Raw genomic sequence first — 24,484 nt, 5'->3', positions numbered from 1 at the left:
AGCTCAATTTCCTTCCCCCCACACCATTAGAGACTTGGACCCGATCTCGAGGTCCAACCCAGCGGGCGGACAACGGCTCCATCATCAGGACCTACAGAACCTGCAGGGCACAGATCCAGATCAGGAGGGAAAGATTTCACTGGAGGTTTGTCCTAGCCTCCATGGGCACTGCGCTGTTAGGGGCCAACTTCCTTAGAGCTCACGGCCTACTGGTTGACATGAAGGGCAAAAGGCTTGTCAACACCAGAACGTTCCATTCCACCCAACTAGACACAGCAGAAGCCCACAGGCTCAAAATTGCCGCATAGCTGCTGCCAGGGATGAGTTCGACGAGATCTTCCATGAATTCCCCACCATCTTAGAGCCACAGTTCAACGCCGCCCTGCCCCAGCATGGGGTCTTCCAACTCATCGCCACACAGGGCCACCCGGTGCATGCTAGACCCAGACGGCTGCTGCCTGAGAATCTCCAGCAGGCAAAGGAGGAGTTCTCCAGGCTCCAGGAATGGAATCATCTGGCACTTGGACAGCTCCTGGGCATCGCCACTCCATATGGTCCCGAAATCGTCCAGGGACTTGAGACTGTGCAGGGTCTACCGTCAGTTGAATGATGCAACCACCCTCGACAGGTACCAAGTGCCCCACATACAGGACTTCTCTGCCAACCTCCATGGTGCACGGGTCTTCTCCAAAGTGGACCTTGTGTGGGGATACCATCAGATCCCGGTGCATCCAGATGACATGGGTAAGACGGCCATTATCACCCATTTCGGAGTCCACATCACTAGCGACAGAGGGGCGCAGTTCACGTTTGCCCTGTGGACTCAGATGGCGAAGCTCCTGCGGGTCAAGCTCCACTACACCACAGCATACCACCTGCAGTCCAACGGGTTGGTGGAGTGATTCCACAGGCACCTAAAGGCATCGCTTATGGCCAGGCTCTCTGGACCAGACTGGGCAGATGAATTACCCTGGGTCCTCCTCAGAATTAGCACCAAAGGAGGACCTGCAGGCTTCAGCAGCAGAGATGGTCTATGGAGCATCGCTTTCCCTGCTGTGTGAGCTTTTTGGCCCAGGCCCTGACACCACGGCCACCGACTGGCCCTAGCTCCCCCAACCCCGGCACACCATGGCACCTGGCCATTACATCTCCCCAAAGAGCTCGACCCAGCCCAGTTTGTTTTCGTGCGGAGGGGACCACAAGGTACACCGCTACAGCAACCATACGAGGGGGTCATACAAAGTCTTGCACCAGTCTGGCAGAACCTTCACCCTGGACCTTGGGGGGGAGAGAGAAACTTTTTACAGTAGACCGCCTGAAGGCGGCTCATCTGAACTTATCACAGCCGGTGCAGACAGCTGCGCCCAAGTGCCAGGGTCAGCCACCAAAGCGACAGGATGCATACCGGTTCTGTGGAGGTGGGGGTGTTGTGTGGCAGCCCCGCTTGTATCACCACGTGGCAGGGCAGCCATGGGGAAAATAACATCGTCAGAGGTTTCTCTCTGACTCCAGCAGCCCTTCCAGCGCACACCCTGGGCAGTGATTATGATGTCACAATACACCAAGGGACTGAGCTCATGCTGCCCTTAAAGGGGTGAGCTGAGTTTGAATACAAATAGTCGTTAACGACCCTCAATGTGGTGGCTGTTTCTTCCACTGCTCACACCTCTACAATAGGTTTTTTTTTCTACATATGATTACTACTTTGTTTAATGGCTTTTACTTGTTTATTATTATTGAAAACAATAAAAATACTGAAAAGATGTTTGGATAGATACATGGATAGGAAAGATTTAGCATGATATTTAGCAGGCAAATGGGATGAGTGCAGAAAGGCACCTTGATTGCTGTCCAACTCCAGAATTCCAAACCAGTGCCATTCAACAGGTCAGCATGGATGAGGAATGATTTGTTAGCAGGAAACTCAATGAGTAAATCTCACAAGAAATTTCTTCACACACCTTCAACTACTTCAGCCTCATTTTCTGGAATTCACTGATTAAACCTTTCTATTTCTGTATCTTTCTCTCCTCCTTTAAAACAGAACTTAAATGTACTCTATTCAACCACACTTCAGTCGTCTCTCTTATCCCCTAATGTGCCTTGAGGACAAATATTTTTTGTTAAACATTCTGTCAAAGGGGGGCGTGGCAAGATGGCGTAAGGATCAGACGGCCCTTCCAGTCCTCTCCTGACTTTATCTTATTGTTTTGTCTAGAAATGCCCGTTAAAATTCTTTAAAAGTTTAGATAATTTCAGTGCTGTTAATTTAACTTATGATGGTACAATTGGTGAAAAAGAGCAAAAACAAAACGACAACAGATCATCAAAAAACTACATTTTCCAAAAGTTCAAGTTTTGGAGCCTACCTACAGGAAAGACACCAGGACTCAGCGTGAAATGGATCCCAGGAGAGAGGTATAGTGTTCGGATGTAGAGCTCTATGTTACATCGGTAGAGCCCCCTAAAGAGGGCGCCAAACAGCCTTTAGAACAAAGAGTTATTCAAAGGCATTTGTCAACTGTAGAGGTGGCGCTGAAAACAGCACCTCTTGAGATAGAAGAACCTATACAACTTGATGTACTGGGAGAACTTAATACATTATGGACTGGGGAAAACCCCGGCCAGCGTCCTCCAGTCACTGCTGGAGAGGCTGTGGCTGGGGTTTCCACACGCAGTCATACTACAAGGAAGGCAACCAGAATGAAGGAAGGAACAGAAGATCTTTTGGTTATGCAGAAGAAGCAGGAATCTGTTGAGCCAAAATCGCTTCCAATTGAAAAGATTTTTGTGAATCTTGAATCTAAATTATCTTATACAATGCAGGGATTATCCAAGATTATGACTGAACTTGGTACTAGGTTTAATACTCTGGTGAAAATACATTCTCAACAGATGGCTGAGTTTGGAGCTTTTAAGCTTGAAGTGAGAGATAAATTTAATTCGTGTGAAGAAGATATAGACGAAATATGGGATCAAGTTTTGGATGTGACCAAAATGGTCGAAGACTTACAAACTCAAAATAAAAATTTGGTGAAAAAGATTGATTATTTGGAAAACCAATCCAGATGGAACAATATAAAGATTATTGGTTTGCCAGAAGGTATGGAGGGACCAGACCCAAGAAAATTTTTTACTGAATGGATTCCGCAGGTGCTGGGTCAAGAACATTTCCCGGAAGGTATAATACTGGAATGTGCTCACAGAGCCTTGCATAGAAGACCTATTTCAGGTCAAAGTCCAAGACCTGTTTTGGTTCGTCGCTTGAATTATTAGGACAGAGAAATTATTTTACGAGTGGCTATTAGAAATGCACAACAGAGAAAATCACCCTTGATGATTCAAAATAATCAAGTTTTCTTCTATGCGGATTTGAGTCAAGAAGTTATGTTCCAACGACGGGAATTCAATCCTGCTAAAGAGTTGTTGTGGAAGAAAGGTTACAAGGCAACCTTTAGATATCCAGCTGTTTTGAAGGTTTTCAAGATGGTTACCAACCAAAGTTCTTTGATTCTCCAAAGGAAGCTATAGCATTTGCTCAAGAGCTGCCAATTACTCAGTTTCAACAGAGACATAGTCCGCCGCGATCTCTAAGGAGACAAGAGATGGAAGAAAAGAGCCGTGCCCCAAGAAGGAATGGTTGTAATGGTGACTCGGCAGTTGGAGCTGATTAAAAGAAGAGTTGTCCTTTTTTTTTCTATTTTTTTTTTAAAGGGATATTAAATAATGATGATGTTAGTTTAAGATGATGTGAGAGTTGGGGGAGAGAACTGGATAGGCACTATTTCCTGAAAGTCATCTGCTACGTGTGAGTTATCTCACACCCATTTTTTTTGGGGAGTTAGCGCGTTGCGCGGTTTAGACGGGAGGGGGTATTTTTAACCTCCTACCCGTTTTTTTTCCTTTTTTTTTATATTATTAGATTAAAGAGTGAAGGGTTTTTTTTGTTTAAATATAAAAAAAAGCATAAGAAAGTATTTGATTGTTTAAAAAACTAAAAATTGATGTGGTTTTTTTTGTAAAGTTTATTCAGTAGATAAGGAATATCTGAAATTTAAATGTGAATGGGATGGATAAGTTTTTTTAAATTTTTTCTTTAACTTTAAGGTGAAAGGAGTGGTAATTCTGGTGTATATTATTTTGCTATTTTAGTTATAGAACGAAGGGAATAATGGTGAAAGTTATAAATTGAATTGTACAATTCTTAATGAGGCTTGAATTTTGTTTGTGGTTTATGCTCCATTTGTTGAAGATATAGATTTCATTGTAGATGTGTTTTTATTATTTGGATATCTGAATTTTAACGTAATGATTGGGGATATTTAAATGTGGTATTGGAGCTTTTATTGGATAACTATTCAAGAGTAAAAGGGAAAAATGGTGGAAGAGTACTAAAATTGAATTGTACAATGCTTAATGAGGTTTGAATTTTGTTTTAAGATGGTGGTTTATGTGACTAATATGATGATAGATGTGAAGTTAGTTGATATTTGGTGAAGGTTTATCTCTATAGAGAAAGTTTTTTTTCATCTTTTTTTTCATGCTACAATTTTTTTTAAGAATTAATTATTGTTTAAGAATTTTTTATAGATAATTTTGCTAACTTTACTAATTTTTTATATAAAGTTTGAGTTAAATATATGTTTCATCTTAACTGCGTTTGTTAAATATATGCATTTAAGTTTGAGTTAAATATGTTTTTTAAGTCTGATATCTTAGTATTAATTACTTTTCTTTTTGTTAGTATTTTAATCGGTTATGTTTTTGTTTCTTTTTTGTAAGTGGGTTTTTTTCTCACATATATTATTAATTTTATTAATTCTTCACTCTTTATTTGGGGGGGAAAGGGGGGGTTGGACACAAAATTATAAAGTTTTACAGACTCTTTACCCAACTTGTTCAGGACAACCAAGTTTCCTTCCCAAGCTAATTCCTATGATCTGCCATGTCTTTCTAAAACTTGGCCCTCTCCATATACTTGTCTCAATGTCTTTTAAAAATTACAATTGTACCCACCTCAACTATGGCCTCTGGCAGCTAGCTCCATATAGCCATCATCCTTTTAGAGAGAAGACAGCCATATTTCATTGATCTACTTGCCATTTTTTTTTGGGGGGGGCGGCTTCTTCAAACCATAATTTAACAGCTCTCGAGAGGCACACTGTTGTCTATTCAGTACATTGAGAAGCCACTAATGGAAATTTCTGTTCTCTCCTAAGATTTCAGGGCATCTCCACAGTCTCTAGTTCTCAGTGGACCCAAGCTTGCTATGCTAGTTGGTACTTCGCAGTCTGAAATATGCCCCATCAAAGGCACAACATCATCTAAGGATTCAAGTTCAGAGCAGCATCAAGTCAACCTACCATCAATCAGACAGAGGCCACAGAGGATGGCCAATGACACAGTATGAGACTTTCAAACCCACAGTAGAACCAATATTATGTAGATTATCCTTTGCAATAACAAATATAGCTAATAGAAGTTGCTGCCGCTGAAACCATGTTCAAACAAAAGATATCCTGATTATAAAACATCATTGTGCTAATGAGTTTCTTAGTAAAATTGGCATTACCCATTTCCAGCATGAGAAGCTACTTCTGGTGAGGGTCATCATCAGACACTAGCATTACGAGCTCAAAGGACCCCAAAATCCAGCAGCAATAGATATTCACCATGACAAATGGTTACTTAAACAAAAGTTGTTTATTAATTTTCTTTAAACATGGAAACAGAATCAAACTTTAACTTATCTCTATTTTTAACTTACTTAACAACCCAACTTAACCCCCTTCTAATTCTAAGTGCATGTGTATGTAATGTGTGTGTAAATGTAAGAAAAGTTCTTTGGTTCACAGTCCAATCTCACTTCTCATTCTTCCAAGTTCACAGGTTACAGGCAATTCTTATACTGTGCACAAAATTTAACATGTATAAAGTTCACCAGGCTTTGGTGCTCATAAGGTAAATGGTTACCACTCAGGAAGGTTCTTGTAGGGTTTGTAGTGTGAGATGTGTTGATCCAGGATTTCTACAACTGAGGCACTACCATTAATCACCTCAGTGTCTCGCTGATGAAACTTTCCCCTTCGGGTTCTCTAGATAATAACCTCTTCCTTTCAGGTTAGCACAGAGTTCCTTTCTGCTTCTCTTATTCCAAGAGAAATACGAGACAGCCAGTACTTTCAGCCATCCGCCACTCTGGAACTTCTGTTTCAGATCCAACAGCTTCTGTTTGACACTCAGTTTCAGCACGGTTCATACTGAGTGAAATCTAATCTATTTGAGTGCAGGTTCTACTTTTGCTTTCCATTTTACAGGTGCCTATCCTAATCAAAGGAAGTTAGCTGGAAATTTCAGAGACTTCATGGAGTAATCATGGTCAGCAATAAGCTTTGTTACTTTGTGCTGGGGATTACAGCCTGGAAGAAGGCACCAATATTGGTTTGCATATCCATCCAATAGATTTAGTGGATTTGGTGTTCTGAATCTATCAGTAGTTCTACTGAAACATTGAGGAAAATTAATTTTGCCATCAATATTTTCTTTTGCTAAGATGTGACTCCTGAGGCATGGGAAAGTCGCCACATTCTCCAGGTTCTTTCCATGAATCTTTATCGAGGAAGGAAGAGTGATGAAGCAGGGTAAGGTTGACAGAAAATTTTTGCCTTCCTAATGATGCTGTATGACCTGATCTCATGAACTTTAGTGAATGAGTTAATGCCAGCATGGAGTTCAGCCTTCAATTGTGCATTTAGGGCCCATGACTGGGACTTGGACAAGCCTCATTGCTATTGGTGAAACATTTTGCCTTTGTTAAAAGGCATTTTATACATCAGTTAAGGAAAAAGATTTACATATTCGGCATATCCACTCATGAAAAAAAGGAGATAATTTATCCTTGGAGATAAAAGGAAATGGGCAAGGTAAGATGTGTGTACTTCACAATGGTTTTCACCAAGGAGTTGGATGTGGATGAAATAAAATCAGAGAGAGACATGCTGATATGAAGAAGAAAGAGGTGTCACTCTCATGAAGAACATTAAGGAGGATTAATCCCCAGAACCTGATGGGATTTATGTGAGAATACTGAGGGTTTCAAGGCGGGAGTCTGCTGGAGCCTTGGCTGAGATCTTATATCTTTTTTTTATTGACACATGAGGTCCCAAAGGCCGGGGAATAGTCAATGTTCTTTCTTTCTTTAAGAATGACAATAGGAATAATTGAATAAATTATATGGTAGTAAGTCTTATATCAGTGACAGGGAAATTATTGGAAAAAGATTCTCAGAGAGTTTATTATCTTATATGTAAGTACAAAGTTTTCGTCAAACCAGTCCTTGTTTTTACTGGAGGAGAAGCCCAGTACCTCTTCAGTGGATTGCAGTATGGTAGTCTTCAACTGATCCCAGAGGGTTTCAGGGGACGGGTCCGTGAGGCGGGTTGCATCGTCGAGCTTTGCTTTGAGGTTTGCCTGGAAGTTTCCTCTCGCTTCGTCTGACTGCAGGTTTCCAACATTGAACCTCTTTCTGGGGTCACGTCTCCAGAATGGAGGACCATCGCCTTCCCAAGATCGTGTTATATGGCGAGCTCTCCACTGGCCACCGTGACAGAGGTGCACCAAAGAAAAGGTACAAGGACTGCCTAAAGAAATCTCTTGGTGCCTGCCACATTGACCACCGCCAGTGGGCTGATATCGCCTCAAACCGTGCATCTTGGCACCTCACAGTTTGGCGGGCAGCAACCTCCTTTGAAGAAGACCGCAGAGCCCACCTCACTGACAAAAGGCAAAGGAGGAAAAACCCAACACCCAACCCCAACCAACCAATTTTCCCCTGCAGCCGCTGCAACCGTGTCTGCCTGTCCCGCTTCGGACTTGTCAGCCACAAACGAGCCTGCAGCTGACGTGGACTTTTACCCCCTCCATAAATCTTCATCCGCGAAGCCAAGCCAAAGAAGAAGTACAAAGTACAGTGGCACCAAGATTCTTACTTACTCCAGCCATACATGTACAGAGGGTACACCAACTACAATAGTGTAGAATAAATTGCCACAATATACCAAGACAATAAAAAGGGATAATGAGGCTCTGATATCTCAGTGGTTAGAGCACTGGTCTTGTAAATCAGGGGTTGTGAATTCATTCTTCGCTGGGGCTTCATTTCTGTGAGGGGCGCTGGACAAAGTGGTGACTCTCTGTCTTCCTTACGGTAGACAAAGTTTAAAAATTTCATGTTTGTTACATTCTAAATAGTATATGTGTCAATAATGGAACTTTTATATTTACCTCAAATTGTAGATTAATAAATATTCACAGTTGCAGTAAGTGCAAGAAAAAAATGATGTTTCATTCGTACCCGCAGATCCTATGGGGATCTCAATTTAGCGTTGTTAATGTTAGGTTAGTATTGTAGAGGTTCAGGATCCTGAAGGGTTTTGGAAAAAAAAACTGTTTTTGAACCTAAAAATGCTGGACTCCAGGCTTCTGTATCTTCTGCCTGAAGATAGTCACAAGAAGAGTTGATGACCAGGTTGTAGGAAATCCTTTATGATGTTAGTTGCCTTCTTGAACCAATACCTCACATAAATGGATTGGTAGATCAGTGCCTATGACAGACCTGGCTAGTTTTCATTTTCTGCACTGACTATGTTTCTGGGCACCTAAATTTCAAACCAGACCATAATACAAACAGTCAGTATATTCTCCACAATTCATCCATATAGATGGAGTAGTTAATATGTTAAATCTCAGACTTCTTGAAAAGTAGAGGCAGTGATGTGCCTCATTCACAGTTGTCTCAATGGGTGAGATCCAGGATAGGTGAAAGTCCAGGAACTTGATGTGAGTAATCCACTGTCCCACTAATGAAGACAGGTACATGGTCCCTTGGCTTTCCCTTTCAGTTTGGAAGGACAAACCTGAAGCCTGACTACAGGCCTAATGGTCAGTTACTTAAGATGAACAGAGGGACCTTGAGGTCCAAATCTATACATCCCTCAAGGTTACCACACAGGTTGATAGGATAGTTAGAAGGCCTATGGAATGTTAGGCTTCATTAATAGGGGGATTGAATTCAAGAGTAAAGAGGTCATGTTGCAACTCTACAAATTTCTGGTAAGATCACACTTAGAGGATTGTATTCAGTTGTGGTCACCTAATTATAGGAAGGATGTGGTATCAATGGAGAGGGTGCAGAGGTAATTTACCAGGATGTTGCCTGTATTGGAAAATAAATCTTATGAGGCAAGGTTAGCAGAGCTGAGACTTTTCCCTTTGGAGCATGGATGGATGAGAGAAGACTTAATAGAGTCTACAAGACTATGAGAGGCATAGATAGGGTGGATAGCCAGTTCTTGTTTCCCAGGGCAGGAATAGAAACACATGTGAACAAGGTGATGGAAAGAAAGTTTAAGGAGAAAACAGGGGTAAGAGTTTTTTTTTTAATGCAGAGAGTTGTGGGAGCCTGGAATACCTTTTGGGGGATGGTGGTGGAGGTTGAAACATTAGGGGCATTTAAGAGACTCTTAGACAGGTACATGGAAGAAAAATAGAGTGTTACAGAGTAGGAAGGGTTTAGCATTTTTTTTAAGGAATTTCTGGATTGGCACAACATCAAGGGTTGAAGGGCCTGTACTGTACTGTAGTTTTCTATGCTCTAAAGGTCCACAATAAGTTCCTTGGTTTTGGTCATGTTGAGAGCAAGATTGTTGTTCAGTCACCACACAACCAGATTCTCAATCTCTATTGTCTAATCTGATTCATCATTATCGGTTATTCAGCCAACAACAGAGGTGCCTTCAATTAATTTCTAGGATTAAATTTACTGAGGTGATAAGAAATTTCATAGGTGCAATTCCAAGTTGATTTTCTTGTTATGGATCAAATTTACTAATACGAAGGAGAATGGTTCTGTGGGGGAAGAAGGAAGCATGAATAAATAAAGTGATGCACCATTGGACAAAGGGACAGATCCCAGCAAATAGAAGAACGGTTCAAAGGGTGAGAGCAGGAGTTCTGCACGAGAGGGAGAGGTCCGGCAAGAATGGGAACAGCAGTGAGGAGCCAGACTCGGCGAGGCCAAGCAGAAGCAGTGGCAAGGAACTGGACTCAACGAGGTGAGGCGAGGCCCAGCAGAAGCAGCAGGAAGGAGCCCATCCTGTCAATTTAGCAATTAGAATAGGAATTAGAATTAAAATTAAAATTGCTGGTAAGGTATCACAAATTTCAGTGATATCTGGAGCTCTGCTTGATTGCCATTAGGGAGTCAAGAGGAATTTCCTAAAGTTTTTCCTGAAATTGGCCACAGGTTTTGTCTTTGGTTTTTCACCTCCCCATGGAGCCACATTACTAGAATATTAGGGCAGAGAGTGGTAGTAATCCAAAAGGATTAGTGGCAATAGATAGAGAGAAATAGAGATAGAGATAGATAGAAAGAGAGAGAGATAGAGATAGCGACGGAGAGAGAGGGAGAGAGAATGCGAATTTGGCAGCAAAGGCAGGGGAATGTTCCTCTTGCAGGATGTGGGTTGTCGAGGAAGCCAGCAGTATCTCTGATAACGTCATCTGTGAGAAGCACATCCAGCCACGGCTCCTGAAAAGATGAGTTAAGGAATTGGAGCTGGAGTTGGATGAACTTCAGATAATTTGGGAGACAGAGGGTATGAGAGACAGGAGTTATAGGGACACTATCACACCTAGGAGACAGAAGGAGGTACCGTCAGGAGAGGAAATGCAACAGAGAGGAAGTACAGGACAGCCCTGTGGCTGTTCCCCTCAATAACAAGTATACCCTTTTGGTTACTGTTGAGGGGGATGACCTATCAGGCACTGGCATAGAGTTTGGTCCTGTGGCTAAGAAGTGAAGGGAGGTAGAGAGGTGAGCTGTAGTGAAAGGTGATTCCATAGTTAGGGGGACAGATAAGAGTTTCTGTGGAGGAGATTGAGTACTCCGAATGGTATGTTGCTTCCCTGGTGCCAAGGTCTGAGATATCTCAGATCAAGTTCACAACATACTCAGGTGGGAAGGTGAGCAGCCAGATGTTGTGGGTAGGAAGGTTGAGAAGGTCCTGCAAGGAGAGTTCAGGCAGTTGAGATGCTAGGATGAAGGAAAGAACCTCCAGGGTAGTGATCACAGGATAGCTACCCATCCCACGAGCTGGTGAGTTTAAAAATAGGAGAATGATGCAGCTTTGATTTTTTAAAATTTATTTTTAATTTAGACATTTAGCCCATGTGCCCATGCTACCCATTGACACTCAATTGACCTACAACCATCCCCAATATGTTTTGAATGGTGGGAGAAAACTGAAACACCTGGAGGAAACCTACACAGATATGGGCAATGTGGTGATAAGCTATTACACCATTAGGTCACCAGGGGCCACCACCTGACGACCTATATATAAAGGCGATCGGAGCTAGGCTCCTCCATTCTGATCTAGGCTTGCACAGAGGCAAGACCTAGCTGTATATATTAATCTAATTGATGCACCATTAGAAGTCAATGGGTCGAACATGGTAGAAATGTTCTCAGGTGCCTCTATTTCAATGCAAGGAGTATTGTAGGAAAGGCAGATGAATTTAGAGCATGGATTGGAACATGGAATTATGATATTATAGCCATTAATGAAACTTGGGACAGGACTGGCTGGAGGGACAGGTTTGGCAGCTCAATGTTCAGGGCTTCCATTGCTTTATTCAATGGAATGGAATGGGGGAGGGGGGAATGAAAGAGGGAGGAATGACATTGCTTGTCAGGTAAAATATCACAGCTTTGCTCTGGCAGGACAGATCAGAGAACTTGTCCACTGAAGCTATATGGGTGGAAAGGAGGAGCAGGAAAGGTATGACAACAAACATGGGATTGCATTATAGACCACTTAATGGTCAGTGAGAATTGGAGGAGCAAATTTGTAGAGAGATAGCAGACAGCTTTAGGAAACAAGGATGTGATAGGTGATTTTAATCTTTCCACATATTGAAGGGAACTTAATGGCTTGGAGTTTGTCAAATGCATTCAGGGAAGTTTTCTAAACCAATATATAAAGGTACCAACTGGAGGGAGTGCAATACTAGATCTCCCATTATGGAACAAAACAAAACAGTTGACAAAGGTATGTGTAGGAAACATTTTGGGTCCATTGATCAATATGCCATTAGTTTCAAGTTAATTATGGAGAAGGATATATCTGGGCCTTGGATTGAGATTCTAAATTGGAGAAAGACCAATTATGAGGAAATGATAACATATCTAGAATGCATGGATTGGGATGAGTTGTTTTCAGGCAAGGGTATGCGAGGTAAGTAGACAACCATCAAAGGAGAAATTTTGCAAGTACAGAATTTTAATGTTCCTGTTGGGATTAAAGGCAAGGTTAGCAGACTTAGGAAACCTTAGTTGTTGAGGAATATTGGGGATCTTGTTCAGAAGAAGAGAGAGGTGTATAACAGGCATAGGTAGCATGGAGAAAATGAGGTACTTGAGGAGTATAAAAAATGCAAGAAAAAATCTCAGTAAAGAAACCAGGAAGGCTAAAATAAGGCACGAGGTTGCTTTGGTTGATAGTATGAAGGAAAATCATAAGCGTTTCTATAGGTATATTGAGAGCAAAACAATAGTAAGGGACAAAATTGGTCCCCTTGAAGATCAGAGTGGTCAGCTTTGTATGGACCGAAAAGAGATGGGGAGAGACCTTAATTTTTTTTTTCATCAGTATTCACTCAGGAAAAGGGCGCAAAAAAGTGTGAAGTAAGGAAAACAAACAGTGAGATCATGGAACCTATACAGATTAAAGAGGAGAAAGTACTTGCAGTCTTAAAGCAAATAAGGGTGGATAAATCTCCAGTACCTGACAAGACATTCCTTCAGACCTTGAGGGAGGCTATGTAGAAATTGCAGGGGCTCTGACAGAAATATTTAAAATGTCCTTTGCCACGGGTGAGGTGCTGAAGCATTGAAGAGTAGCTCATGTTATTCCATTGTTTTAAAAAGGCTCCAAAAGAAACCCTTGAAATTATAGGCTGGTGAGCTTAACGTCAGTAGTAGGTAAATTATTGGAAGGTGTTCTAAGTGTTTGGATATACAATTATTTGGACAGCCAGAAACTGATTAGGGATAGTCAACATGGCTTTATGCATGGTAAGTCAAGTTTAACTAATCTTATAGAATTTTTCAAAGTGGTTACCAGGAAAGTTGACGAAGGAAAGGCTGTAGATGGACTACATGGACTTTAGCCATTGTGGTAATCCCATGTAGTCAAGGACGATGGCCTTCGTTCCGTTGATCCACAGAGCGAAGACGCCTATGTGTGTATTTGTTTAACATGTACCTGATGTTGCACTCCAAGAACCACACAATATTTCATAAATCGACCATCTAATTCCAATGGCATGAAAACCATGACAATTGGAGCTGATGAATTTGTTGCAGCCTTCATCTGCCTTCACAGCCATTGAGTTTAGAATAACTTGGTCTGCCTGTTCCACCACTGAGGACTTGTTGGATTGTTCTTTGTCAGAGACCTCACCTTTGACCTTACTGTCATGGGTGACCCTACCAGGAGCATAACTCCAGATGGCATCTCTCTTAGGATCTCAGGACCACACAAGCTTCTCCTCTATGATAAGGTGACAATCCACGGACAAGGGACTTTAGCAAGGCTTTCTCAAGGACCTGCATGGAAGGTTAGTCATGAAGGTTCAAGCAACGTATTCATGGTGGAGTAATGAACTGGATTTGACAATGATGGGAGAAACCAGAGAGTAGAGGTGGATGATTGTTTATCAGATTGGAGGCATCTCACAAGTGGTTTGACTCAGGGATCAGCTCTGGGACCATTATTGTTTGTTATCTACATCAATGATCTGGCTGATAATCTGGTAAATTCGATTAGTAAATTAGCAGTTGACACCAAGATTAGAGGTGTTTTGGAGATCGAAGAAGGTTTTCAAAACTTGCAAAGGGATCTGGACCAGATGGAAAAATGGGCTGACAAATGGAAGATGGAATTTAATGCAGACAAATGTGAGGAATTGCATTTGGAAGGACAAACCACGGAAGGACATACATGGTAAATGGTAGGGCGCTGACAAGTGAGGTAGAACAGAGGGATCTGGGAATACCAATACATAATTCCCTGAAAGTGGCGTCAAATGTGGATAGCGTTGTAAAGAAAGCTTTTGGCATTTTGGCCTTCATAAAACAAAGTATTGAGTACAGGAGTTGGGATGTTATATTAATGTTGTTTAAGACATTGGTGAGGCCAATTTTGAAGTATTATGTGCAGTTTTGGTCACCTAACTACAGGAAAGATATCAATAAGACAGAGAGAGTGCAGAGAAGATTTGCTAGGATGTTGTCCGGACTTCAGGAACTGAGTTACATGGAAAGGTTAAACGGATTAGGACTTTTTCCCTGGAATATAGAAGAATGAGGGGTGATTTGATAGAGGTATTTAAAATTATGAGGAGGATAGACAGAGTAAATGTGAATATGGTTTTTCCATTGAGGGCGGGTGAGTTCAGGACTGAGTGCAGGTCAGTGGAACTAGGCAAGAAAAAGTGGTTCGGCACAGACTAGAGGGACCAAAGAGGCCTGCTTCTGTGTTATAATTGTTCTATGCCTGAATGGCCCACACAAATGCTCACAATCTCATTGAGCAATTGGTATCAATCATCAAACAGAAATAAAAATTACTGTCAGCAATTGGGAATAAAATCTCAGGCAGAATACAAATAAAGTTTCTTGAAAGTTACAGCAAGTTTTTAAAGTCAAGGATAAATAGCAAAAAAAAATGACTAACATTTATCTTTTGCTACTCAGATCCTCAAGATGTCCCAATGCGTTTTCCAGCCTATGAGGGTTTTCTTTTTAACCTTTGAGATCTTACAGAATATCTCTGAATAAGTGGAGTATATTTAAAGCTATGATTAGAATTCAACTGGAAAATTTCTTTATGGAAAAAATAATGTCTGGGCTGCAGTTGGAAATAACATTAATTTTATGTTCTAACTTGAATCAGCATTTTTACATCTAACAAGAGAAGGTCATAATGTGTAAACATTTTACAATATAATTAATCTGTATATCCAAATGGATAAATGTTTCCTGTCCAGTGAGTGGTGAACAGGGGTCAAAACTATCAATTCTACATAACAATCTCAATCATCAAATGAATTCAGCCATGTCACTATGTTAAAAATTTACTCTCTCGACAAGCAGCACAAAATGGCTGAAGTCTGTACCATTGCCATAATGGTCTGCAGTAACTCCTAGAAATTTCCATGGTCTTATCTGCTAAACCAGTGATTAGCAGCAGGGTAAGGGTTTCACATAGACTAACTTGGAAATATGTTGCTGTAACTTTATTGCTGTTGACTCCAGATCATAGGAATCCCTACCCAATTGCAATGAGGTATTTTCAACAGAAGGACACTCATCACCCAGACCATGTCCTCTTGACACTGCGACAATTGGGAAGGAGGCACAGGAGCTTGATGTTGAGCACCTAGCAGCACAAGGACAGCTGTATTATGAGGGAGCAGCTGCAGTAGCTGTGTCGGTGTTGGGCTCTACATGTTCCCCCAATAATCACAGAGGGGAAAGATAGGTTTTATTACACACAAGACTTGCTGGCCTGGGACCAAGCTAGGGAAGTGCAAGGAAGGAAGAGGTGACTCGACCTTGTGAAAAATGGTTGAAGGTGATTAAACTCGCACCATTCTGTGAAAAGTGATGGAATCCAAAGTATGAGGATTAGAGCTTGAGAGTAGACAGTACTAGCTAGTCGGCCCCTTCTTATCAGGAGCCCCAAGGATGCAAGGATCTGGTTCAGGCTGGTGCAGTGACCTAAGGTAGTCTATAGCTAGTACTGTGCTTGCTTAATAGAGACATGAATATTAACTTAGACACCCCTAAGGAGGGAATGAACTAATTAACATAACATGCGATGTATGAAGAGGGATGAACTGAGTGATACCTGGATTGATGGAAGAGAGAAGGAGAATATTGTAATGTATTGGGATGCTGATTGGAAGAAGGTAAATGAAGGTGGGGTGATATTGAGCATAGGACTGTACAAAAGAGTGATGATTCTGAACCTCCGGTGTGTCTCCAGACCAGGGACACCAGACTCTACAGACTCGAAATAAAACTGAACCTGTTCTACAAGACTTTGTCTCCAGAGTAGTGATTGTGAACACTTTATATTTCACAACCTTTATGGCCTGGGTTGAAGTGCCAGTTGATGAAGTAGACAAAGACAATGTGGTGAAACAATAATCATGGCTTTTATTAGCAGAAACTCATGGTACAATAATGAAAGACAATAGATGCATATATAGTTATACCCACGGGGAGTGTCCTTAACAGTAGAGATAATGCACAGGCAATATTAGTACAGCAAGGCTCACCAGAGGGGGGGGAGAAAGGCAGCTTGGCAGACATTCACCAACATGGGTCACAGGGGAGGAGTCCAGGGAGGAGTCTAGGAGACGATGTCATGAGGAGGGCGGGCCAGCCTGTGCCTATACTGGCCAGTACATACAAAAAACCATATCATTACATTCACATCTTCTTTTTAAATAGAGATCACAGGAAATGATAATGAGGAAGGGGAGAGAGAGAAGAAGATAAAAAATGGGAAAAAGCAAACCCTCTATCTGACTAGAGGTTCAGTCGCACCAGTGACTTCCTCCTTTGGCTGAACTGACGAGGCGCCGGTGTGTCCATGCGCTGCTCCTTGGGGGGGGGTGGAGGCTGTCACGGGAGAGGCCGGGGTGGGAACAGTTTGGGTTGGGGTGATGATGGGGGACTCCTGGGAGGATGGGTGGTCCGATGACTCCAAAGGGGTCGTCTCCTGCGGTGAGGTGCCAGACAGGGAGTCAGGCAGCTCGGACTCCAGGATTGTGCTTCTGTGTAGTGTGATCAGATCTGTAGGCTGGTTGGCAGCAGGCGGGGCCATTTCAAAGTGTCTGGCCCTCGCCAGGTCTTGGATCAGTACAGTGTCCTCATGGCCATCAGTGTACCTCACGAATGCATTTTGGGCATTGGCATGAATGAGGTGCACCGCTTCCACCAGTGGATCCATCTTATGATCCCTGATTTGCTTCCATAGCAGGACCAGCCCTGGGGTTGCCAACTAAGGAGGGATGGAGAAACCGTTCGCCGATCTCCTGGGGAAAGCAAAGAGGCATTCATGCTGGGTGGTGTTAGTAGCAGTGCACAGCAGCGATTGGTTGACATGGAGCACCTCGGGCAAAACGTCCTGCCAGCGAGACACTGGCATGTTTCTGGACCTGAGGGCCAGGAGCACTGCCTTCCAGACAGTGGTGTTCTCCCTTTCCACCTGGCCATTACCCTTGGGGTTATAGCTGGTGGTCCTGCTGGTGGCTATGCCTCTGGCTAGGAAGTACTGTCGCAGTTCCTCACTCATGAACAGAGTGAAGATGCTGCACAGCACCTTGATAACTGTTGTCGAGGACATATCCGGTCAGGGAATCGCAAAGGGGAACCTGGAGAACTCGTCCACCACCGTCAGGGAATAGGCATTCCTATTTGAGGTGGGAAGGGGGCCCTTGAAATCAACACTGAGTAATTCAAAGGGGTGTGTGGCCTTAATGAGGTGTGCCTTTTCTGGCCAGTAGAACTACGGCTTACATTCCATGCAGATCTGGTAGTGTCTGGTCATGGATCAGATATCCTCTACGGAGTATGGAAGTTTCCAAGTTTTGACAAAGTGGTACACCGTTGTGACTCCGGGGTGGCACAGATTGTCATGTAGGGCCTGGAGACGGTCGAGATGTGCACTGGCGCACGTCCCCCAGGATAAAGCATCTGGGGGATCATTGACTTTACCTAGCCAACACAAGATGTCGTAATTATAGGTGAATAGCTCAATCCTCCACCTAAGAATCTTGTCATTTTTAATTTTACCCCGCTGTTTCGTATTGAACATGAAGGCCATGGCTCTCTGGTCTGTCAGCAGGGTAAACCTTTTACCGGCCAGATAATGTCGCCAGTGGCACACCGCCTCAACGATCACTTGTGCCTCCTTCTCGACAGAGGAGTGCTGTACTTCAGGAATATATTGGGTGTGGGAAAAACACACTACCGGCCTGCCTGTCTGGTTAAGTGTGGCAACCAGTGCAAAGTCGGAGGCATCACTTTCCACCTGGAACAGGATAGATTCATCCACGGCATGCATCGTAGCCTTGGATCTGGTGAAAAGTAGCCTGAGCTCCTGCCGATAATGGGAAGATTGTGGACTTAATCAAGGGGTTGGCTTTATTGGCATAATTGGGCACCCATTGTGCATAATAGGAAAACAGCCCCAGGCACCTCTTCAGTGCCTTTAGGGTGTTTGGGATTGGGAGCTCTATGAGGGGGCGCATGCGGTCAGGGACTGGGGCAATTACACCATGTGTCATGATGCATCTAAGAAGGGTCAGGAGATCTGTATTGAACAGGCACTTGTCCTTATTGTATGTCAAGTTGAGGGACTTGGCCATACGTAAGAACATTATGAAGTTAGCATCGTGGTCCTCCTGGTCATAGCCGCAGATGGTGACATTGTCAAGCTATGGGAATGTCACCGTCAGCATGTGCTTCTCCACCATCCGATCCATAACCCTCTGAAAAGCAGAGATACCATTAGCAACTCCGAAAGGACTCCCGCAGGAAGTGAAATAGTTTGCCGTCAGCCTCGAATCCCGTGTTTATTCGGTCGCTCGGGCAAAAAGGGAGTTGATGGTAAGCCGACATGAGGTCAATGGTCGAAAAGACTCTATAATGCGCGACCTTGTTGACCAAGTCAGCTATCTGGAGTAGCGGGTACACGTCCAACTGGGTGAAGCAGTTGATCGTTTGACTATAGTAAATCACCATCCGTGGCTTTCCTGCCCCTCTGACCACAAGGACTTGCACCCTCTAGGGTCTGGAGCTAGGAGCTATGATCCCCTTCATCAAGAGTTGCTGAACCTCGGCCCAGTTGAACTCCATATCTTCAGAGCTATAGCGATTGGTGGCAATCGGTTTACAGTCTGGGGTCAAGTTTGCAAATAGTAACAGAGAGGCCACCCGCAGAGTGGTGAGGCTGCAGGATGGTGCTGGGTGCTTGGTTGGGGAGTGGAGTCCATAAGCTGGGGGTTGTGAATGGTGAGCGGCAGTTGGGGGCTACTGAACGCCATCGTCACTCTCCTGAACTGACTCTGGAAGTCGAGGCCCAAGAGGATTGGCGAACAGAGCTGGGGAAAGATCAACAATATGAAATATTTGTAACATTCCCCCCCCCCCCCCCCCCCACTGTCAGAGATGCTACACAGTACCTCTGGATACAAGTCTGTTGGCCTTTCGCTGCCATCGATACTGATCCGGTCATTGGGCAGATGGGAAGGGAGAGTCTGCGGACCACCTTGGTGGATAAAACTTTCAGTGCTGCTGCTGTCAAAGAGGCAGTTTGTCTTGCGCTCATTCACCTAGATCTGTATCATGGAGATTGTGATCGGGTGAGGGATGACTTGATTCAGGGTGACTGATGCCAGGACAGGTATCTCCTCCTAATCATCAGTGGGGAGGTTCGACGCTCAAGATGGCAACCTCCATGTTGAGTACGCTGCCATCGTTGAGAAAGAAGGTGGAAGTGTTGTCACCGAGGGCGGAAATGATGTCATCGATTAGGTAGGCCGTGGAGTAGAGGATGGGGGTAGTAGCAAGTAAGATGGCATCCCCCTTACTGCGCATGCGGTCAGTACTGGAAGTTCTTCAGTCCCACATGCGGCACTGGTCGTGGACAGGGTTCTGGACTTATAAACTTTCTGGTAGTGGCCCTTCTTCCGCAGCCAGAGCAGTTAGCTCCTCCCATGGGGCAGAGTCGTCGCAAGTGTCTAGCCTGCCCGCAGAAGTTGCATTTCGATGAAGCTGGCATCACCGTGGCCATGGTCAGTCGGGTGGTCGCCCCCAATGCTGACTCCCAGGATGGCGGCCCTCGCAGTGGTATATACATGGTAGGCCCACTTCTGCCCACGATCGACTACTTGTGGCACTGGGCCAAATCTAAGGTTCTGATCAGTTGGATCGCCCTTTTTAGTAGGAGTTAATCCTCCTCAAGGAGATGTTGTTGGATATAATCCGACCTCAACACCGACACACAGGCATCCCAGACCAAGTCTTCCATGCACTGGGTCACTGATATCAGGGCTGTGGGGTTCCCCAAACAGTCTTTTCCCAGTTTGACCAGGGATCAAACAAACCCTTCAGCTGACTCACCAGGAGGTAACAGAAGTAGACTTCGTTAACCTTGGGCTTGTACAGTGCCCGTAGTTCAGCCATCGCCTCGGTGTAGGTCATGCTGCTTCTGATGGCCTGGAAAGCCCTCTTGCTGACTCTTGCCTGCAGGACCTTCAGCCTCTTCTTGTCTGAATCAACCACTCCAGCGGCGGCCTTGAGGAAGTTATTGAAGCTGTTCACCCACTGTTCAAAGAGTTCAGATGAAGCTGGGACTTGAGTCACTCATTGCAGGATACCAGTATTTGTACTCCACTTGGAGCCATGTTGTTTTGTGATTCTGATAATGTTATTAACGGAGTATTCATTGTTGTCAACAGTAGGCAGTTAGACTCTATTGTTTTAGATGCATCATTCCCTGTCACATGTGTGTGAGTTATCACTTATTATCCTATGACTAAAGGAATCCAGGGCTTGCTTCATGTGAGAATGGATGACTTCATTTGCTAAAAAGCTGCAAATAGAATTGCACAATCATCCGCAAACATTTTTTTCCCCTAATGATGGAAGGAGGGTAATAAATGAAGCAGCTGAAGATGGTTGAGATCCTTCCAATGGATGTTGCATGATCTGCTGAGTTCCTCCAGCCAACACCAGCAATTTTTTTTTTATGGCAGCTGGCCCCAGCATCTGCAGATTTATTGTTTACCTAAAGGTGGTTGAGCTTAGATCAATGTCACAAGGAATTCCTGAGGCTGGGATGATTGAACTCCCAGAACCATCTTCAGAAAAAAAAGCAAGGAACTTAATGTGTCGGACAGGATATATGGAACACTGAATTTTCTAATTTCAGGTAACACTTGATGCCATCTGTAACCCCAATTGCACATTCTCCCCCCCTGCTCCAGTGTTCTTTCCAGTCGTGAACATGACCCCTGACATCTGCATTGGCTCAAAGATACTGAAACCCTCCCTTCTCCACCATCTTTAATTGGGCATTAATCTTCTTTCTCTTTCCATTTGTTTTTCATCAGGTTAGAAATAATCAACACTGATACCCTAAAGATCTTACTTTGTAAATACACCCACTACACAATTTACTGTGCATCCGATTGAAGGATCACCTCTTGACTTCTTGTCTTCCCATGTCAGAATTGGGTACCACAACATCTGATCTAAAACCTAGAACCATAGAACCATAGAAGACTTCAGAACTGAAACAGGCCCCTTCAGCCCTTCTAGTCTGTGCCAAACCATTTTTTTTTGCCTACTTCCACTGACCTGCACCCAGTCCGTAGCCCTCTGTACCTCTCCCATCCATGTACCTGGTCAAATTTTTCTTAAATGTCAAAAGTGAGCACAGATTCAACCTTTCCTTCATCAACTTCCCTGGTAACCTCAAAAATTCAATAAGATTGATAAAACATAACCTTTCGCGCACAAAGCCATGTTGACTATCCCTGTCACGGTCATGTATTTACCTTCGTCATGAGTGGTGTCGGCTACCACTGATTTTCAGTGCTGTTACATCCATAATTAGTCCCTGGCTATCCAAATAATTATATATCCAATCTCTTAGAACAACATCCAATAATTTACCTACTACTGATGTTAGGCTCACTGGCCTATCATTTCCAGGGTTAGTTTGAAGTCTTTTTTAAACAACAGAACAATGTGAGCTACTGCCAATTCTCCAGCATCACACCCATGGCTAAGGACATTTAAAATATTTCTGCCAGAGCCCATGCAATTTCTACACTAGCCTCCCTCAGGGTATGAGGGAATATCTAGTCAGGCCTTGGGGATTTATCCACCCTTATTTCCTTTAAGACAGCAAGCACTTCCTCCTCTTTAATATGTATAGGTTCCATGACCTCACTGCTTGTTTTCCTGTCTATCTCCCCCTCAGCCTCACGAATCATCCAGATTTCATCCAAGTCCAGTTGCAATTCCTTGACTCTTTTTATCAGGAGATGCAGCTGGATGCACTTCTTGCAGATGAAGTTGTCAGGGATACTGCTGGCTTCCCTGATGACCCACATTCTGTAAGAGGAGCCTTGCCCTGCCTTGGCAGCCATTCCCACTCTCTATGACAGGAGGGAAAAAAAATATGATATATAAAACCTGCCTAACTGCTGAATTCCCTTTTTGTTTCTCAAATAGGATGGTAATTAACATTTTGGTTAATATTATAAGGACTAAGTTTCAAAGATGTTTTCTGCAATGATAGAGCTAGCACAGGAGGTCATTTAGGATGAAAGGTCAGTTTTCTCATTGATAATGCCTTGGTTCTCATCTACAAAAGAGCATTACCGCTGAAGTCACAGGTACTGCGGACTCAGCACATTTCTTTAGGTACTGAAGAATTTCTGGCCCTCAGACATTTCCCCTCCCCTATAGATATGGCCACTATTTCTTCCAGACCACAGTTCCCACAGTTTTACTTCTGGAAAATATTAAAATTCGCTTTATTTTTTGTATATTGAAAATGCTGAGAGCAGAGTTGTAATTTTAAATATATATGCTAAAACATCCTGAAAATGGGCTCTGAATTCTGGGGAAACCCTGACATCCTCCTTTAGATTCATACAACAATGTTACCCATCTTAATCACAGAGAATCAATGAGGAAAGTCAACAGGTTAATTGAACAATATTAGTCACACATCAGTCAAAATGAGGACAGTACCTGTGTTTAATTTGATAGAGATAAGTGCATTGAAGATTTTGTAAAATAAAACCACAGAGGACTAAGCTTGTCTTTTAGTAACCTTGAGTAATTAATTATCAGGTATGAGACTGAGTAGGTACTACTGTGTTTATTACCCATTGCCAATGGCTTCAAGAGCACAAATATTATTTCATCAATGACAAGAGAGTCTAAGTGTGCCAAGTATGTTTGATCCCTTGAGAGTCAGAATGACATGTTACTGAATTTCACTGTGCTGGTTGACAGCAGTAAATTATTCTTGCTGCACCAAAGTGCTTCTTTGCTCTTTTCTATCAGAGCTTTTCAATGGTCAACACCCCTTTTTCTCCAGTAGGTTAGTGCCTAATTAAGTCGACAAAAGATTTAGAACTCCATCATGATTCGGAAAGAACTGGGCCATTCAAATGATGTCAGCTGATCTGTAATGGATTGGGCTTTAAGAAGCCCCATGTGACTTCAGCTCCAGTTTCCTGCATACCTCAGCATTAATATTTTACTCTTCCAGGTGCAGTCTAACAGAATATTTATAAAACCCTGGAGCCGTGGGCAGCTTTATTGATCCAAATGGTAAAGAGATGCAGAGTATCTTTATCAACTGATCTGATTGTTGACAGGCACATTATTCAGGCCACCAGCAATGGATTAAGAGAAGCCCAATCTCATCAAGCCAGAGGCCAATATTATCTGAACATCATTAAAAATATGAAGTTAAATTAAAATAAATCAGTGTAATTTCCTCGTTTGCATTAAAAGCTGCATTTTAGTCTTGGAGATATTTCTGCTTCTGCTACTTTAAAGATTTGGTAGTGAGAAGGAACTCAGCACTAATGAATCACATCAGCTTGGGGGCACCACGGCATTCACAGATTCATGCCTGAATAAGTTACTCTAAATATGGAATGTTGATATTCAGGTCTCCGATGGCAAAGTTGCAATTTGAATTTCCTAACCAGACAGCCTTGCTTCCAGTTTCCGCTGTTAAGTGGCTCAACAAGTTGCCATCTTATCTCACTCCAATCATGCTGTGATTTGTATTAAAGTAAGATATATCTCAATTTGCCCACATTTTTTTTACTGTATATTCGCCTACCTACCTGGATACTCCAGGTCAATATTTAGCAAGGAGTTCTATTCTTCATGATATTTGGTTGTCATTGTCCATTCCAATTTACCCCAGTTTCCATTGCATTCCAAGATATACAAGATGGCTACCTGACATCATGCATGTGTGAGGACAATGACTTGATGCATTGCCCTGCTTTCCCAAGTCAAAGAGGGCAATAATTCTACTAATTCTATATTTTATGCTCTGACTCTTCTTTAGTTTGTGCTGACAGTCCCTGTTCATATCAAAATATGTTCTATTACTCTTCCTTATTGAAGATTCATAATTCCTTTGCAACTCCTTTGTAGGCAAAAAAGTCTATGCCCATATGGAGAAAGAAATGAACAGCATTCAGACAGAGGATAGAAAGTGGCAAATTGCATTCATAGAGCACATAGTAGACAATGACCTATCTGAAGCAAAAGTCTTGATATTCAATGGCATTTAGATCA

General features: G+C 43.0%; 1 long non-coding RNA gene across 1 annotated transcript; it reads left to right on the top strand.

Moving 5' to 3' along the window:
* The first annotated feature begins 1,635 nt into the window (after nt 1-1,635).
* On the top strand, nt 1,636-23,645 carry LOC138757052 (uncharacterized). The gene is made up of 4 exons (XR_011353313.1): nt 1,636-1,887; nt 5,220-5,404; nt 6,554-6,641; nt 23,433-23,645. It is a non-coding gene; the product is annotated as an uncharacterized lncRNA (long non-coding RNA).
* Nucleotides 23,646-24,484: the final 839 nt, after the last annotated feature.

The sequence above is a fragment of the Narcine bancroftii genome, chromosome 1, assembly GCF_036971445.1.
Source record: "Narcine bancroftii isolate sNarBan1 chromosome 1, sNarBan1.hap1, whole genome shotgun sequence".
Taxonomy (NCBI): Eukaryota; Metazoa; Chordata; class Chondrichthyes; order Torpediniformes; family Narcinidae; genus Narcine; species Narcine bancroftii.
The sequence above is the reverse complement of the archived record's forward strand: the minus strand, read 5'-3'. Positions and strand labels throughout refer to the sequence as shown.